The sequence below is a fragment of the Dama dama genome, chromosome 7 (genome assembly GCF_033118175.1).
Source record: "Dama dama isolate Ldn47 chromosome 7, ASM3311817v1, whole genome shotgun sequence".
Taxonomy (NCBI): Eukaryota; Metazoa; Chordata; class Mammalia; order Artiodactyla; family Cervidae; genus Dama; species Dama dama.
The window spans coordinates 37232655-37252651 of record NC_083687.1 but is presented as its reverse complement, the minus strand read 5'-3'; the positions used below and the strand labels follow the sequence as shown (position 1 = coordinate 37252651).

General features: G+C 38.5%; 1 non-coding gene and 1 pseudogene across 1 annotated transcript; one reads left to right on the top strand and one right to left on the bottom strand.

The window, feature by feature from the left end:
- The first annotated feature begins 4988 nt into the window (after window positions 1-4988).
- Window positions 4989-15999, top strand: LOC133059181 (placental prolactin-related protein 3-like; annotated as a pseudogene).
- LOC133060021 (U6 spliceosomal RNA) lies at window positions 8307-8416 on the bottom strand. Its single transcript, XR_009693690.1, has one exon. It is a non-coding gene; the product is annotated as a U6 spliceosomal RNA (small nuclear RNA).
- Window positions 16000-19997: the final 3998 nt, after the last annotated feature.

Here is a 19997-nt window from a genome sequence, read left to right as displayed (position 1 = left end):
AACCAGTGCCATTTTTCTAGATTCCATATATACATTAACATACAATATTTGGTTTTCTGTTTGTGACTTAGTTTACTCTATGTAACAGGCTGTAGGTTCATCCACCTCAGCTCAAGTGACCCAAATTCACTTCTTTTTGAGGTGAATTAAAATTCCCTTGTATAGATGTACCACAACTTCTTTATCCATTCCTCTCTGAGTGCATGTCTATATTGCTTCCATGTCCTGGCTATTGTAAACACTGTTGCAATGAATTTTGGGGTACACGTGTCTTTTTGAATTATGGTTTTCTCAGGGTATATGCCCAATAGTAGAATTTCTAGGTCATATGGTAGTTTTGTTAGGACTTCCCTGATGGCTCAGCAGCTAAAGAATCTGCCTGCAATGCAGGAGACACAGGAGATGGTTCAATCCCTGGGTCGGGGAGCTCCTCCGGAGGAGGAAATGGCAACCCACTCTAGTACACTTGCCATTTCCACCTACCCCTCTGCCATAGTGCTGACCCTCATTTACATATGTATTAGAAAGATTTTCCCTTTCTATTAACTTAAGTAACATAGCTATCATCTGACATGTTTACCTTTTATTTTTTGAAGAGAACACAGGTAAGTTCCACTCTCACAGACAGCATCAATTATACAATACAATTTTATCATTTATAGTCATCATGCTTCACATTAGATCCCCAGACCTTATAATTTTTATATGTTAAAATGTATAACCTTTTACAACCCCGACCCTATTTCCCCCACTCTCCAAGCCTTGGCAATCACTTTCCTACGCTGTTTCTGAGTTCCACTTTTTTTTCTTTTTTCATTCCTTACAATTGAGATCATACAGTAACTGTCTTTCTCTAACTTATTTCACTTATCATAAGGCCCTCCAGTTTCATCCATGCTGCCACAAATGGAAGAATTTCTTTCTTTTTTAATGGCTAAATAAAATTCACATATATATATATATGTATATATATATATATCTCACATCACATTGTTTAATAAATCTCTTTTCCTGCTGACAGGTACTTAGATTGTCCCTATAATAGGTTGTTTCTAGGCTACTGTGAATATTGATGCAATGAATATGTGAGTACAGATTTCTCTTTGAGATAATTATTTCATTTCCTTTGAATTTATATTCAGAAATGAATATATATCCAGAAGTGGGATTAATGGCTGCATAACAGTTCTTTGTGAAATTTTGTAAGAAACTTCCAGAAGGTATTCCATGGGGGTTGCACCAATATACATTCCTACCAATAATCCATTAAGACCTCCATTTTCTACACACCCTCAGCCACACTTATCTCTTACTTTTTGGTAAAAGCCATTTAAAGAGGAATAAGTTGGTATGTGTTGTACTTTTGATTTGCACTTCCGTGAAAGTGATGTTGAGTATCTTTTCATATACTTCTTGGGCATTCTGTATGTCTTATTTGGGGGGAAAATTGTCTATTCTGTAAAAAATAGCATGCATTTTGTATACTGTATTTGAATATATAAAATTCAGTTACCTATCCATACAGCAAAGAAATTATAGAAACACCAATAATCCCATTTTCAATTGCATCAAAAAAAAAAATACGTAGAAATAAACTTAAGCAAGGTGTTGAAAGATCTATGTATGAAAACCTTCAAGACACTTATGAAAGAAATATTTAAAATAGACTAAAGGAAAAATATTTCATATTTATTGACTGGAAGAATTAATATTGTTAATACACCCATACTACCCAAAGCTATGTACATATTCACTGGAGTCTCTTTCAAAATTCCAAGGCACTTTTCACAAAACAGAAAAAAAATTCTACAACTTGTATAAATCTGTTGTTGTTGTTCAGTTGCCAGGTCATGTCTGACTCTGTGACTCCACAGCTTGCAACATGCCAGACTTCCTGTTCCTTACCATCTCCTAGAATTTGCCCAAGTTCATGCCCATTGAATTGGTGATGCTATTCAGCCATCTCATCCTCTGTCACTCTCGTCTTCTGCTTTCAATCTTTCCCAGCATCAGGGTCTTTTCCACTGAGTCAGCTATTTGCATTAAGTGGCCAAAGTATTAGAGCTTCAGCTTCAGCATCTGTTCTTCCAAAGAGCATTTGGGGTTGATTTCCTTTAAGGTTGACTGGTTTGATCTCCTTGCTTTCCAAGGGACTCTCAAGAGTCTTCTATAGCACCACAGTTCGAAAACATCAGTTTTTCAGCACTCTACCTTCTTTATTATCTGTCAAGCTCAAACATGCATACATGACTACTGGAAAGAGCATAGCCTTGACTATACAGACCTCTGTTGGCAAAGTGATGTTTTCGCTTTTAACACACTGTCTAGGTTTGTCATAGCTTTCCTGCCAAGAAGCAATCGTCTTCTAATTTCATAGCTGCAGTCACCATCCACAGTGATTTTAGAGCCCAAGAAGAGGAAATCTGTCACTGCTTCTACCTTTTCCCCTTCTACTTGCCATGTAAGTGATGGGACCAGATGTCATGATCTTAGCTTTTTTGATATTGAGTTTTAAGCTGGCTTTTTCACTTTAGAGTGGTATCATTCACATATCTGAGGTTGTTGATATTTCTCCCAGCAACCTTAATTCCAGCTTTTAGGACTCATCCAGTCCAGCATTTCGCATTGCATGCTCTGCCTATAAGTTAAATCAGCAGGGTGACAATATTCAGCCTTGACGGACTCCTTCACTAATTTTGAACCAGTTTATTGTTCCTTGTCTGCTTCTAACTGTTGCTTTTTGAGCTGCATACAGATTTCTCAGAAGGCAAGTAAGGTTGGTCTGGTATGCCCATCTCCTTAGGAATATTCCACTTTGTTGTGATCCACACAGTTTGGTGAGGCCAATGAAGCAGATGCTTTTCTGGAATTCCCTTGCTTTCTCTATGTTCCAGCAAATGTTGGCAATTTGATCTCTGGTTCCTCTGCCTTTGTTAAACGTAGGTTGAACATCTGGAAGTTCTGGGTTCACAGAATGCTGAAGCCTAGCCTGGAGGAATTGAGCATAACCTTACAAGCATGGGAGATGAGTGCAACTGTTCAGTGGCTTGAACATTCTTTAGTACTGCCCTTTTTGGTAATTGGGATGATGATTAACCTTGTCTTGTCCTCTGGCCACTGCTGGCTTTTCCAAATTTTCTGACACATTGAGTGGAGCACCTTAATAGCATCATCTTTTAGGATTTTAAACAGGTTTGCTGGAATTCTATCACCTCCTCTAGCTTTATGGGAAGCAGTGCTTATTTAAGACCCACTTGACTTCACATTCTAGAATGTCTGGCTCTGAGTGAGAACGTACACCATTGTGATTATCTGGGTCATTAAGATATTTTTTTGTATAGTTCTTCTGTGTACTTTCTCCATCTCTTCTTGGTCTATTCTGCTGTATTAAAATCACAAAATACCAAAGAGTCAAAGTAATCTTGAGAAAGAAGAACACAATTTGAGACTAGGTTTGCTGATTTCATGTTGTATTAGAAAGCTATAGTAATCAAAACAGAATGATTTGCTTCTGGCACAAAAACATACACATTGATCAACAGAGCTGAACAGAGAAGCCAGAAAGAAACACACAACCGTATGTTGTCAGTTAACTTATGAAAAAGGAGCCAAGACAATCAAGTGGGGGCAAGGCCAAGCTTTTCAAAAATGGCACTGGGAAAACTGGATAGTTCTATGAAAAAATGAAACTGTGCCCCTGTCTTTTAGCATACACAGAAATCAACTAAACAGGGATTAAAAAGTTGAACCTAAAACTTTAAGCAATTAAACCCCTAGAAGAAAACATTGAAGTAACCTTCCTGCCAATGGTCTTTGCAACGAGTTTTTGGGTTTCACACCAAAAGCCAAGGCAACAAGACAACACCTGTAAAAACAAACTAGTGCCACCACATCAAACTCCAAAGAAAAGAACATCAACAAAATCAAATGGCAATTTACATATTGACAGGAGATATTTCAAAATCATATATTTCATAAGGGCTTAATATCCAAAAATAAATGAGACATACAACTCAAGGGCAAAAAACCCCTAACAATTCAAATTTTCAGTGGAGCATAAAAGAAGTAAGAGTTTCAATAAATCTGAAGATTAGACTGTAGATGAGAGACACAGCAATGTTTTCCTGCTAGAACAACAAAAGCCTGTGCCTTCTTGACATTACTTTCTTCATCTCCACTCATTTGTTTGACAATTACAGTTCACAGTGTACATTCTTTAGTCAATAGAAATACCACACAGTGAGCTATAACATGTACTAAGAACAGCCCTACTGGGGAAAAACAAAACTAATATTTGCATACTTACTAATGAGGCATATCACAAAGAAGGTAATTTCCAGAGTTGACCACTCCATTGTTTTCTATATTTCATTTCAAAATTGAGCCACCTGGTAAGGAAAATGAGTTGAGAGACCTCAATAATATATGGATAGAAAGTCAGTTTTAAACTGGAGCATTAATGGATTATAATTTGGTGGTAATTTATTACTACTGTTGTACATGTAGTCCTTTTGATTCTCTACTGCATCAGGTTAATAATATATTATAAATATTAATAGCAACATACGGACACATACTACTAAAGTTATAGTGAATAGAGAAAGACATAGAATATAGTAGGCAAGAAGTGAAAGTATGGGAAGTCAGCAATGGTAGTAAAGGGCAGTATTGCCTTGAGAGGAAGGAAGGTTCTCAGAGTTTCTTGAAACCCCAAGAACAAGCCAGATGTGAGGAATTAGCTTAATTTGTAAACCAGAAACTCTGCCAGAAGAAATTTAAGTTCATAAAAATATTATGATGCTAAAACCCACAATTTAGACAGAGATTAGGGTAGGGTAGGGTATATAGACATTCAAAACTCTCCATTGCTTAGTGCATCAGGCACTCAAGGACCACCCTCACTGACGTCTTTCTCTATTGCTCAACCTACAGGTACCACCATGCAGAAAGAGATAGCTCTACCCCACAGGCAGTTGAACCCTACTTTTATGGCTTCATGGCTTTCCTTAAGAAGCATTTGATGCAGCAGATTTCCTCCATCCCATCCCACCCGGCTGACTCCCAAGAGTCAACAGGAGTCCTCACCCTGGGATCATTCTGCAATCCCCATGGTTCCAGCTCTCAGCTTCCGTGGACACCAGTGGACTTACAACCCTGTCCAAGGTATGAAAGGCTGCAGCATGGCTTGTCTCTGTGGTTCTCACTCCATTCAGACGGTCGCTGATTAGTTAGTTCACTCCCCAACAGCTTCAAATGACTCCCCCATTTCAGTGGACGGCCATGGACTCGGGGATCTCTCCCCTTCGCTTCAGCTCCCTCAGCCCCAGGTGCAGGCTGGTCCCACGTGCTCTCCTCCTTCTTTCCCCTTCTTCCTCGTCCCTTCTTTCCTTTGTCCTACCGAGTTATGTATGGATCCGGACATTCCTTCTCAGTAGTCAGGGTGTCCTGCCAGTATTCACCTGGTCTTCTGTGAGAACTACTGCGTCTTTAGACATTCTTGATGCATTAGTGCAGAGAGGTGTACCCCACTTACACCTACCCTTCCATCATCTTGTCCACCCCCATTTGTGCATGTATTAGAAACTAGTTTCCCTTTCTATTAAGTAACATTGCCATCACCACACGTGTTTAACTTTTGCTTTTTGAGGAGTACACAGGTAAGTTCCACTCTCTTCAGTTGAGTCAGTCATTCAGTCGTGTCCGAATCTTTGTGACCCCATGGACCGTGGCACGCCAGGCTTCCCTGTCCATAATCAACTCCCAGAGCTTGTTCAATCACGTGATTAGATCTCATGATTAGATTGTGAAGCTCAAAATTACATCCTCAGACCTTATTAATTTTTAATCAGAAAAATTTGCAACCTTTAAAAATCTCTCCCTATTTGTCCTACCCTCTAGTCTTTGGCAATCATTTTTCTACTCTGAGTACCATCTTTTTTTTGTGTGTGTGTGTAACTCCTTATAATTGAGATCATATGGTATTTGTCTTTCTCTGACTTAGTTTACCTAGTATAATGCCCTCCAGTTTCATCCAGATTGCCACAAATGGAAGGATTTCTTTCTTTTTCTAATGGCTAAAAATTATTTACCTATATATGTCACATCACATTGTTTTAATCCATTCACCTGTTGAAAGATTATTGTTTCTATACCAAGGCTACTGTGAATAATGCTGCAATGAACATGGGAACAAATCTCTCTTTGAGACAATGATTTCATTCCTTTGACTATATATCCAGAAGTGGGAAAATGGATCCCATAACAGTTCTCTTTTAAATTTCTTGAGGAACCTCCACAGTATTTTTCCATGGGAGTTGCACCGGTATACATCACTACCAACAGTACATAAGCACTCCTTTTTCCCCACATTCTCAATAACATTTGTCATTTCTTACATTTTTGGTACTAGCCATTCAAACAGGTATGAGGTCATATCTGTTGTGCTTTTGATCTGCATTTCCTTTGATTATTAGCGATGCTGAGCATCTTGTCATATAACTTGTCATCTATATGTCTTATTTGTGGGAAATTGTCTATTCCTTAAAATGTAGCATACATTATGTTTACTATATTCCAATATACGAAACTCAGTTGCCTACCTGTATATTAACAATGAACTAGCAGAAAGTGGGATAAAGAAAACAAGCCCATTTACTATTGCATCACAAAAGGATAAAACACTTAGAAATAAACTTAAGCAAGGTGTTGAAAGATTTTATACAAAACCTTTAAGACACTGATAAGAGAAATTTAAAAAGAGTTAAAGATATGTAAAGATAGGTTGTCTATTCAATGTGTTTCTTGAGGTAGGATTTGTATTACTATAAAAACTTCCCTCTTAGAACTGCATTTGTTGCATCCTATAGGTTTTAGATCATCAAGCTTTTTTTTTTTTTTTGGTAAGGGAATTACATGATTTTATTTTACCTTAATAACAACTCTATGAGGTTGATATTAGAAGGAAACTGATGACTAGGGAGATTAAATAATTGTTTCAAGGATGCAAAGATACATTTTTGATAGTAAATGGAGAGAGTTTTTAATCCCAGCTTTGTCTGGCATTAAAGTTCCCTTTGTGAACTATGTCTTACGGTGACAGAATATTTGCAGAAATGTCACTTTCTCCTCTCTGTTTGCTGCCCTTCTCTTCACTTGCCTTTTGTTATCTACTGGACAGATCATCATGTTTTCATTGTTCTTTGTTTCTAGGTATATTTTGATTTCCCTTATTTCTTCAGTAACCTGTTTATTATTTTGAAATGTGTTGTTCAGTCTCGATGTGTTTGTGTTCTTTAAAGTTGTTGTTGTTTTTTTTCCCCCTATAATCTATATCTAGTCTCATAGTGTTGTGGTCAAAGAAAGTGCTTGATATAATTTCAATTTACTTAAATTTACTGAGGTTTGATTTGTGACCCAAGATGAGGAAAATGTTCCATGTGCACTTGAGAAGAAAGTGTACTCTGCATTTGGTGGAATGTGCTAAAGATATCAATTAGGTCTGTTTGCTCTAATATTTCCTTGGAGGATATGTTTCCTTATTAATTTTCTGTTTTGTTGATCTGCCCATTGGTATAGGTGCGGTGTTGACATGCCCAATTATTACTGTGTTGCTGTCAATTTCCCCTTTTGTGTCAGTTAGTGTTTTCCTCATGTATTGAGGTGCTCCTATGTTGGCTACATAGATATTTAAAATTGTTGTGTCTTTTTCTTGGTAAGGAGACTTGGTAGTCTGATCAAAAGAGAATCAAATTAGAAAACCAAAATATAAAGACTTGTGCACATGATAGAACCAGAGAATGCTCAGGAGAGAAAATTTTGGACCCAGTGGACCAGCGAACAGAAGCCTCCAGCATCAGGAACAGAAACCCTGAACAGGACTCATGACTGTGCGCTCTGGGAATGGCCTCAGTTTCAAAGTTTGGGCGCTATAACGCCTAAAAGTGAATGCAGACAAGGACTATAGCTTGCTATGACACTGAGTCACAGACAATAGTGTTTGTGAGTTTACTTATCTCATTCAACTATAAAGTTAATGAATCACTAACCAATGATAATTGACACCATCAGTTTGCAATCAGATCCTCTTTAGTCACAGAATGGACATCTGAACCTGTTATATGATCCCCAATAACAGTTTTAATAATTAAATTTATTAATGTTTAATCAAAGGGTAATTGCTTTACAATACTGTACTGCTTTCCGTCAAACATCAACATGAGTCAACCATAGGTATAGTATACCTATGTCCCCTCGCTCTTATCTCCTTCTCACTTTTTTTCCCATTCCACATGTCGAAGTTGTTACAGAGAAATATGGAAGGTTCACAAAATTGTGTGTCATCCTTGGGCAGGGGCCATGCTAATTTTCTCAGTATTATTCCAGTTTTTTAATATATGTGCTACCAAAGCAGACACACGAATAACATTTTGTAATCATACAGTTAGTCATCTACCAATAAATGATCAATTACTTTAGGAATTAGGGTATTATGCTATATTTACTGCCTCTTATAAAATCGATTTTTATAAGGTCCAAAGTTCCATGTAGGAATTAAGCATATGTTTATGCATAACACATATATACATGCACAGAAATATATGCACACAAATATGTCTATGTTATACAAGCTATTATTCTCCTTGCCTGTCACAATAAGCTCTTTAGTTGATGAGAGAGATAGTCCCAAATTTCTTCAACTTATGTGTCTTCTTTTTGAGAATCAGTTCTTTGATTTTCATCACCTAATTTTAAATAACCATTTTATTCTTAGATACCATGCCTCTTTAAACTAAGAGCAGAGAAAAGCTAGTAAATGCTGCTATCTTATCCTTCATTAAATTACCACTCTTCTGGTAAACTGGAAAAAGAATCATGTTCAGATCTCATTCAGGAGGATAAAATCTCTATTTTATCAGTTCTCTTGTCCAAACTCAATTCTTGCTCACTTCAGTCTTAAATTCTACTTACTTACAAAGCATGGACAGGAAAAGTAATATTAAAATCACGCTTGCAAGAGTCTATGATTTTATGCTTCTATTGGCCAAAGGTAGGGCCAGGAATAATTTCTGAAATATTTCAATACATCATGGAAGCTTGAAGGTCTAGTTCTCTTATCAAAGAGGAGATGTTTGGAGATGGTTCGAAAACTCAGCCCCATGGTTGTCAGGATGTACTCCCGACCAGACAGATGGATTTTCTCCCTGAAACGTCACAGTCAGGAAAGGCCAGGCGTGTCCTCAGAACCAGTGACAGGGTCCTGGGTGCTGAGACATAAGATTCTTGGATGACCATCTGGAGATTTACCTGCCATTTTCTCGAAGAAACAAACCTAATGAGAAGATTAAGGATGCATAAAAGTAGAAGAGCTGTCAAGTTGCCTAGAAGAAAGGCTAGCCAGGAGAACCAGGCCCCCACACTGATAATTGTCAAAGACTTTAACAGTGAGTGTTTTATAGACAGAGCAGAACAAGTGGATGAAACCAGTGTTCTAGGGTCACTGCTGCTTTGCAGTCAAAGACAAAATATTTTTCTCTTTAAGCAGAGTCATCACAGCTCCTGATATGGTCCTGGTTACACACATGCAGACCGAGAGCCCACAGGCATGTGTGATGTGACATCAGGAAGTGAACAGATGACTGTGTGGTGCCCAGTCACCTCCATCTGCTAATAACGGGACCTGGGGAAAATTACTTGCCCTCTCCAAGTCATTGCATTTTCATTAACATAATTTGATGAACATAGTGAAGATGAAGGCTATCTCTTAAAACACAAGTTTTAAGATGTTTTAAAGCTTTTGGGAAAGTATCAAAGACATGCATGGGGTTACGAAGCTGAGTTAGCAGATCTAAGGTACAGTACCTTTCTCTCTTAGTATTCTCTCTGTACTCAATAGTAGCGATCAGTCAGTCATGTGTTTACTCTTACCCCAGCGTGATGGTAAACCACACAGATCAACTGTACACTTCTTGTCATTTCAGTGTCTAAAATTCAAGCACTAGTCAATGTAGAGTGAAACAATTACAAACTCCTAGAGGACCTCGCTGCTCAGAGTCAGCAGAGTCCCAACATTAAACTGTCTTAAAAGAATGGCCTAAACACTCTGGCTCAGAATTAAGTTCCAAATGTTTGCAGAGCACAGAAATACTTCTGGGAGCAATACAAAAATGCAGGGAGTAACTTACTTCTCCAACTATCTGTCTGTGCAAATGTCATCATCCATCTAAATTCACACGAAAGTCACTCCTTCTTCCCCACCCCAGCTACTATAGCACCAACTCCTGCTCAGAGCAACAGGGAGAGAAGGCTTCCCTCCACAGGATGGATTTGATAACCTCAGGTGACCTGATCATCACAGAATGGCTCATGTTTTTATTTAAACAGGGTCCTGCCTGCTCCTGCTGCTGGGCATGTCGAATCTGCTCCTGTGCCAAGGCAACTCATGCCCGTCCTGCTGTCCTGACGTGTTTGACATCCCCCTGAAGTCCCTTAGAGACCTGTATTTTGATGCCGCCTTACTGTCCCACAACATCCTTAGACATTCCACAATAATGTTCAATGAGTTTGTAAGTACTGTGGTGGTGGTGGTTTAGTTGCTTAATCGTGTCAAACTCCTGCGACCCCATGTACTGTAGCCTGCCAGGCTCCCAGAAGGAACCTTCATGTTACTGGGCTATATTATCCTTTCAACAAGAGGGCTGCATCAGCCAAATTTCAAATAACACACTCTCTAGGTTAAAGATGCCATCAGCTCATAAGATGTGGAAATTGAAGAAAGGACCAGTTTTGTGAAATCTGAAAGATTCCTAAGAAGTGCAATAACTTTTTCAATTTCCTTTCATTCATTTTCTTTTTTAAATTTCCAAAATAAATGATCTTGTATTTGTCAGCTAGGAATGCCATAAAAGAATACAATAGACTCAGTGGAATAAACACCAGAAATTTGTTTCCTCACAGCTCTGGGGGCTAGAAGTCCCAGATCAGGGCACCAGAAAGGTGAGGTTCTGGTAAGAACTCTTTCTTCCCAGGATGGCTTCTCTGTGCGTCCTCTCACAGGGTGGGGGGTGGGGAAGACAGACAGAGGAAAGGACACACAGACACAGACAGAAGAGAAAATTCTCTGGTGTTTCGCTTCATGGAGACACTAAACCTATTGGATGAGTGTTGCTCCCTAAGAGCTCATTTAACCTTAAAGGGCTTTTCTGGTGGCTCAGATAGTAAAGAATCTGCCTGCAATGGGAGAGATCTGGGTTCTACCCCTGGTTCTGGAGATTCCCTGGAGAATGGAACAAGAAGCCTCTCCTGTATTCTTGCCTGAGAAATCCCATGGACAGAAGATTCTGGTGGGCTATAGACCATGGGGTCCCCAAAATCAGAACCCTTCTCAATACACAGTACTTTGGCAATTCGGGCTCTAACACATGAATCTGAAGAACACACATTCAGTCCATAATACTACCTGACTAAAGCAGTTTTAGGTGGGATTAGGGAAAAGGAAGCATGTTGATTTTCTGGTCCTTCAGTGTCTCTCTGTGCTTTCTTCTCCATGCTCAGAGTAAAGAGCCAATAAATGAGAACTGCTCTGCAGTGAACTGGGTGGATGGAACATGTTAAACAAAGCTGAATCCCGGTCACAAAAACGCTTATTGGTCGTTTATTTAATGCTACAAATTATTGTTTAAGATTTACAGTGAATAGGTTTACAGTTACAGTTGAAGGGGTGTTTGCAATTGGAAATAATTATTCTCTTTCTGATGAATGTATTTGAAAGTTGTGTGTTAATTCTTTTAGGTCAATCAAGGAGCACACAGCAGAGCAGACAGCTAATAAAAGGCGGTGCTAAAAGTTTCTATTAAATTCCCGTCATTTTTGTTTTTGCTCACTAGTTTTTGTTTCATCCTCCTTTTTTGACTGTCCATTTTTCCCCAACTCTTCTAAGTAATATGTTTAAATGTTCATAACTTTCGCTAAATTTTAGTTTTTCTCTATCAAAGTGTTAGCTAGAGTTTTCTACTCTTATTATTCTCAGTCCATTGCTTAGTATTTCCTATAACTCTAGGCCCTGTTTTTCTGACGTACCATTTTGTCACCATAAACAACATTGTATTCTGCACCTGGGATGAACACTAAGCTTTTTGGTGTGCGGATTCAAAGATAAGTCTATCACCTTTCTAAATTCCATATACATGTGTCAGTATGCTGTAATGTTCGATAACCCTATATGCAGAACAGAAAAAGAGACACAGAAATACAGAACAGACTTTTGAACTTTGTGGGAGAATGTGAGGGTGGGATATTTCAAAAGAACAGCATGTATACTATCTATGGTGAAACAGATCACCAGCCCAGGAGGGATGCACGAGACAAGTGCTCCGGCCTCGTGCACTGGGAAGACCCAGAGGAATCGGGTGGAGAGGGAGGTGGGAGGGGGGATCGGGATTGGGAATACATGTAAATCCATGGCTGATTCATATCAATGTATGACAAAACCCACTGGAAAAAAATAATAATAATAATAAAAAAAAAAAAAAAAGATAAGTCTAAGTCATTACTGTTTAACTTCTTACAAGGGAATATATTGGTTCTAACCCACAGTAAACAAGAGATTAAATGGTTAAATATCAGAGCATGCATGCATTCTAACTCACTTCAGTTGTGTTCAACGTTTTGCAACCCTACTCACTGTAACCCAACAGGCTTCTCTGTTTATAGGATTCGCCAGGAAGAATACTGGAGTATGCTGCTGTACCCTCTTGCAAGGGATGGTCCTTGCCTAGGGATCAAACCTGAGGCTTCTTTTATTTCCTGCATTGGCAGGAATGTTCTTTACCACTACAGACACCCAGGAGGCACCAAGTATTGGTACAAAAGTACTATATTTGCTTCAAATACTAATAACTAAAAAAATTAATAATAATAAATTAGAGAAGGGAAAAAGTTGAACTTAGGAAAGTTAGATGTAAAATCATTGTCATAGAGTCAATGTATAGAAAAGTAGGAAAAGAATGACTTTCAAAATTTGTGATGCCCTCCCGTTAAAAAAATTACATGTCTATGCAACCTGTTAATGTTCTGGTAATGGTTTTATCTACTGAATGCCTAACAACCCTAACTAATTGCCTTGTCACTTTCAGTATGAAAGATATGCCCAGGGCAAACAGTACCATATCAATGCCACCAAGAGCTGCCACACCAATCCCCTCTATGCTCCTGAAGAAAGAGAAAAAGCCCAACAGATGAACGTGAGTCTTTCACCTGGGTTTTTCACTGATTCAAATGAGACAGTATGTAGCTTACCAGGCTTCAGATTATTAGAGGTAATGGTAACTGTACATGCAGAATACAGTGGAGAAACCGTATGCAATTGAAGAGAAATTATATCATGCAGTTGATGAAGCATCAGAGAAATCAAGGGATGACTAAAGATATGTAGTAGCAAAATAAATAACAGATCTAATAAATTGTCCATGCAGACAAGTTTAGTTCAACCAATGCATTCAACACAGGATTGCAGCTGTGTTGAAAACACAGGAAAACACTGTACGAAAACAGGAAATGAATGGGAACTTCCACGTGTAAAATATATTGCAAAATTCATGAATATGTAAGAAACACACCCCAGTTTTGAGTACTCCCTGTTACTAGTGACACGTACGTTGAGTCGTATACTGTACCACTCGAGTCATTGCGTCTGCCTTTCAAGGCTCTTCTGCTTCTACTTCTCTGATACCTCCTTCATTCGCCATTCTCAATGACTCCTCTGTCACTATTTATTCTTAATTTGTAAGTCTCCCCCACAATGGGCTATAAAACATTGCTTTGCTTCTCATGGCCGCAACAATTGCCTCTGTTCTGAGGACAACACAGTTTACATATCAAGCCTCAATCATTTATGGCAGCTCCAAATTTTCATCGTTATAATCTCTCCTTTCTGATTTCCTGCATTATCCTTTGTCCTAACATTATTTAAAATACTTTCAAATGCATCCCCCCTTAAAATACTATCTTCTCTCTCTACAGCTTTCTTAATGATACCAGCATTCTTTTCCTCTGTTAAGCTCATTAATAATGAGAATGATCATGTAAAGGAAAAATGAAAAGAGGAGGAGGGATTTTTCAATAAGCTTGAATTTAAAGTTTATTGAGAGTTACTACATGGCCATACATTTTACTAAGCACTTTATGTGCATTAATATATTTAATCCTATTCAGTTTTCTCTTCTTTTCCACTAAAATAGTTCATGGCTGTAAAGAAATCAAGCATATTAACTAGAGATCTTCAGCCCCCAGGATTTTCATGCTCAATTCTACTAGTAGTAGTGAACTAGGGGGGAAAACCCTCCATTGTGAATCCCACTGATGCTGTTACTAAGACAACACTGTGCCAGTTTCTGCCCGGACACATGTCAACAAGACAGACTCTTCTGATACCAGCATGGGGGCTGGTGTTGGGATCAACTGAGGAAAGAAAGCCTGTTTAGGAATGTCATGTCTTCTTCATTGTCTCTTTGTTGTAACATCATAAAACAAATTACCGATTAAAAATCAATACTAACGACTCATCTGATTCATTAATATGATGAAAGAATCACTGGGTGTCGATGTGGGCACAGGTAGAATGCCTCTTTCCTGGGTCAGGTACTGCAGGCACATACTGACTTGTCATAAAATACTTAGATTTCTCTCACACAAATAGACAAACATCAAAGAACTCACTGAGTGGGTGGTGGAATTTCAGAGGAAAAAAGAAAATTCTTCATGTTATAAATTAGAACTCATCAGAAGAATTAGTTCCTAAAATAACCCAGATTTTTAATAATTCAGTGAAGTCTGAACTAATAGCTTACATTTTATACTTTTGCAACTTATACTACCATTAAAAATATCTGTATACACTTGGAATAACCAAGAGTTTTTTAGGTCAGCGGCTCTGAGCAAAGATCACATGTTACCAAAACCACTGAATTATTATTATCTTAAGGAGACTGTTTCTTATGGTTGCTTAGAATGAAGAACTTAGTAAGTGGATACTCACATTACTGTACTCCTGGAAACCACCTCTGCATCATCTAGTCACGAATGTGCGACATTTGATAGAAGTCTCAGATCCTATCCTATCAAGTGCCAGAGAGGATGTGAATAAAGTACAAGAACTTCAAGAACTCATAGAGAGGCAATTCAGCCAGGTGAGCATCCTGCAGAGGGCTTTCTTGCTTTGTTCATGAATGAAAGAGGTGACCTCTGTAATGGGTAAGGAGTCTTGAAATATCTCATTTTGTAAGAAAAAGATTCATGACTTCTATATGCTAGACTGCTACTACATAAAGGAGCCTAGTCATTCATAGTGATAGATTATTCTGTAAAGGAATCAGAATTTCACTGCAATTTTTGACATGTGCAGCCTTCCCTGCATTGCACACAATTACACCAAAAGCCTGCCTCTTCCTGGGTGAGGTGGTTGAAATAATATCAAGAGTAAGAGAACTAGAGAACAGAATTTCCAAGATCAGCATTTTCCTCAAAGTATTGCAGGACATCTGCTCTTGAAGTTCTACTTGTCTTCTTTCTCTGTTCCCCTCAAATCAAAGGATGAGAATGGGAAGGAAGAAAAGGGAAAGTTAAAACTAAACTTGAGTTATGTTTCTACTTTCTAGATTGCTAATAATGTTCTCATAGGCTGGCTCCAAAATCCATATTTAGACAGTTTTATATTTGTATGTATTGTCCAAATCTTAATTTGATTATTATAAGGACAAAGATAAGCAAATACTAATAAAATGCATAAGAAGTCATTATCTTTTGGGTATTCAGGTTATTTTTCCAGCCAGAAAGAAGATGTTGGATGCTCGCTTTTACTGGACAGAACTTCAATCCCTGACGTCCAGAGATGAAAAAACACGTCATTATGCATTTTTTATCCTGTTCCAGTGCCTGCACAGGGACACACGTAAAATTGACATATACACCAAGATCCTGGCGTGCCGAATCAACAACACGTGCTAAATCCACATCCATCCCATCCAGCTCTGAGATGTTCCTAATGATCTATCCCATAGCAAGCTTCTTTGAAATTTACAGCTTTTTAATACATGCTCTGTGAAATGGGTCTTCTCTTAAAAAAATAAACACAGACTCTTTAAGAGATGTCAAAATCTAAGAGGGCAATTTGTTAACATTTTTTATTTTCATTTAAAATAAAATCAAAAGAAAATCCACCCTTAAAATGGAGAGAATGAAGCTCCTATTAAAATTAGTCACAAATAGCAGAAGCTGGCATTACAAAGAAGACCATTAAGAGATTACATAAGAATCACAGAAAATTATTCTGGGTCAAGTTATTAGAATCAAATATTAGACAATTGTTCATGGTTCTGGTCATGCTACCAAGAAGACTGCATCCTCAGGATTCTTTATGAAAGCCAGCCGCAAACTGTCAGCCCACTGTCACAGTGTTACACCAGACAGGATCAGTGCTTCACAACTTTGTACAAATAGCATGAGGTTTACTGAACTGTGTGAAGATTGTTAGGATGCTGTCTTAGACCTTCTGGGTTCTATAACAAAATATCACAGACTTAAAAACAATGGAGATGGATTTCCACAGCGTGGTCATGCAGGGTCCTTTCTGGTCACACACTTCTTATTGTATCCTCAAACGGGGGGAAGGGCTCGGGAGCTCTGTGTGTCTCTTATATAAAAGCATTCATCTCTTTGAGGAGGCTCCATCCTTATAACTCCATCATCACCTCAGAAAGGCTCCACCTATGGATGCCATAACCATGGGAATCTGGATTTCATCATATGAAATCTCTGGGGGACACAAAGGTTGAGACCATCACAGATACAAATGTGAACAGGATCCATCCTCCCCCAGTGGCTGTCTTCACCCACACTCCACTGCATCCTCATTTTCTGCACCACCTTGCAACCATTCCATACATTCTATCACTCTGGTTTCACAAGGCCAGGTCAGTCAAGTGTCAGCTCCATCTCATATTCAGCCTATTCAATGTTTCCCTCTCCCCTGCTGAGGCCCAGGGGACCTACCAGGAAGCATCGATATGTCCATTTCTGCAAGGTTCCTTCTCTATCCCTCTCTGGATCTTCATTCCTTGTGCCATGTTGGAACAGAGTAGATGGTAATGAGATGGGAAAGTTCTGACATCACTGACTTACATGGTGCTCTTGTAGCCTTCTCTTGATCCAGATGGACTGACCTGAAATTCCCCCTGACTGACAAGTGTTTCTTGTTGGGAGTATCCTTGTGATTATCCAGGACATTCACAAGTTGGGGATCCCCAATATCATAGTTTCCTTTTTAATCAGGGGAAATGTTCTGGTACCCACAGCTCACCACACGCAGTCATCACCACAGCCTCTCTGTTTCCCTCACTCTGCAAGCACCATCTGGAGAAAATTAAGTAGCTCACCGTCAGCTGCCTACTAGCTGACCCACAGGAAACCCATGTATCATAAACACTCTGAACAACTGAATGGCAGAAATACTGGTGTGCATCTATCCCCGCCTGGAACCTCAGGACAAATGTCCAACTTGTCACACAGACACCGAGTAGATCAGAAAGCTGGATTTAAAAACACATTTATCTGAGAAGTGTTAGAGTAACTATCCTTGTCATTAATTATTTGGCCTTACAAACATGCCCTAATAGGTCCCTGGATTATAAAATCCTCCCAATAGACTGAGTCTCTACTGAGACTGGAGCAGTGTGACTGGATTAGGGTTGCTCAGCTTGCTCATCAGCCTCCAGACAACCTGGGATGAGGGCCAATCTCTTGACTGGCTCTCCTAAGAAGTCAGTGATGTTGCTGGGCTGGTTTTGCAGCATCTTTAGGGCTTTAGAAGTATTTCCTAGTAAACAGAATATGGGAAATGAAAAGGTAGAAGGGAAAGGCAGATGAGTAAGAGAGAAGAAAGAGAAAGACAGAAGGAAGGAAAAGCAGAAAAAGGAAAGTGAGTCAAGGACTTGAGCAGTGAAGGATGAAAGATGTTGGAACACTTTATTTTTAAGGACCCATATATATATATATATATATATATATATATATACACATATCCTAAGAGCAAATATCTCATATTCCCTTTTATTTCCATTTTCTCGTCTCTCCTTTTTTTTTTTTTTTTTCTAAAATTGTCCTTTATATTAAGAGTATACTTTTGTTGTTACTAAAGGCCATGGTTCTAGAGATGAACAAAGCTTGGCAACTCTTCAGGCTAGAATCCAGTCAAATTATCTTCTTTTAGGCAAAGACACCTTTCACCCACATACAGGACATTGTCCCGCAAAACCAACCTCTTCACTCATAGCCAGGGTTTTTCTTGCCTGTGTCCTGCCCCTCCCCCTACCTGGGATGACCCAAACCTTTCAGAACATGACAGAATACTCTGCCCCAAAGCAGTCTATCAAACCCTCCTTTGGTGCCTTCATGCATGTAAAGTGTCAGCTTACTTGTATTTTCACTTTCTTCTTCCAAAAGGTAAAAGACCATGAAAAAACACTATAAGCACTTTCTAAGTCATTTACTGCCAGAAACATCTAATTCTATTGTGTTACTTGCTTAACTTTCTTTCCTTCAATGTCTAGATATTTCCAGCTGAGAGGATGGTATTTATTAGAGGGGAAATTTGGCAATAAGAGGGACAATGCAATTGGAGGAAACATACGCTCACCTATAGACCACACACATCTTCATGTATTTGTCTCTTATAAAATTTATTTCATGCTTAAATTTAGGACTTTACATCAAGAACAGAGGTGGTGACATTGAGAGTGCTGTCCTTGCTTGACAGTGACATATAAAGTGAATACTGTAGATTTCAGACAATACTGAACAGAGCCATAGATATTCTATAGAGTCAGTCAGGAATAGACAAGGAGGGGATATTTGGACAGGATTTAACAATCACTTCCTTGCCATTCCGAAAACATCGATTTCCCCCTCTTTTACAGATTTCCATGTAAGATTGCATTTGAAGAAATGGCCCTGCTATATCAAGAATAGTAGCAGTGTTTACCAAATGGAAACAAACAAATGAAGAACCTTTGAAGTTCACTGACCTTATAGATTAGTAAGTCACATGGTTTGGATACAATGAGGACTTAAACTGAGGTTTAAATAAGTCTCTATTTTCCAGAAGAAGGCCCTCAACTTGTGGAGAAGAAGAGTGTGATATAATCACACAAATTACTATATTGCATAGTAGAGTGAAGAAGAATAAGATGTGATGCCAACACGGTGCTACAGTAGATTGAGGTAAAGCTAGGAGCCATCTGAGTGAGTCATAGGAGTGATGCAAATGGGATGGGTTTATGATGGAGTTTTGAAATTTGATGGGATATTGATATGCAAAAAAGGAAAACAGTATATCTATAAATTTATTTAGGATCATCTTATCAAGTAAGGATCTCTTACATCCTAGATCAAGGCAACTGAGATATTAATACGTATAGCATTGTAAGGTATCAGTGAATAATCAAGTCTGAAGAAAACACAAAAAATGTTCATTTTTTACCATTCATGTTGTATCTCTCCTGATTATGCTCCCATTGTATACTGTATATATTATGGTAGGGTTAGAATGGAGAAATACTTGTGTGAATTTTTATGCATTAGGGACAATCATATATGCCAATTTGGAGAGATTGTCTTTTTTCTACAAAACAACAGGAAAGCAAGAACATTAGTCCAGGAGAGCAGAATGTCCAGAATTAGAAAAGAGAAACTTTAATGTGCATTGAGGAGTTGTGGCTGTGGGACTCATAGAGAAAAAGAAAGAGACCAGAAAGAGCTGGGAATATTGTGACACTAAAAATCAAAGAGGGTTCTGCCAAGTGAAAAGAAGCAAAGGATGTGAGAGATACAGGAAATGAAATAGACCTTGACCACACGCAAGGAATGAGGCAGACATAAGAGTCATAAAATGCATCCAACAATATGGGACTAGTTGAGTGAATACATGAAAAGTCAGAGAGAAGGGAGGA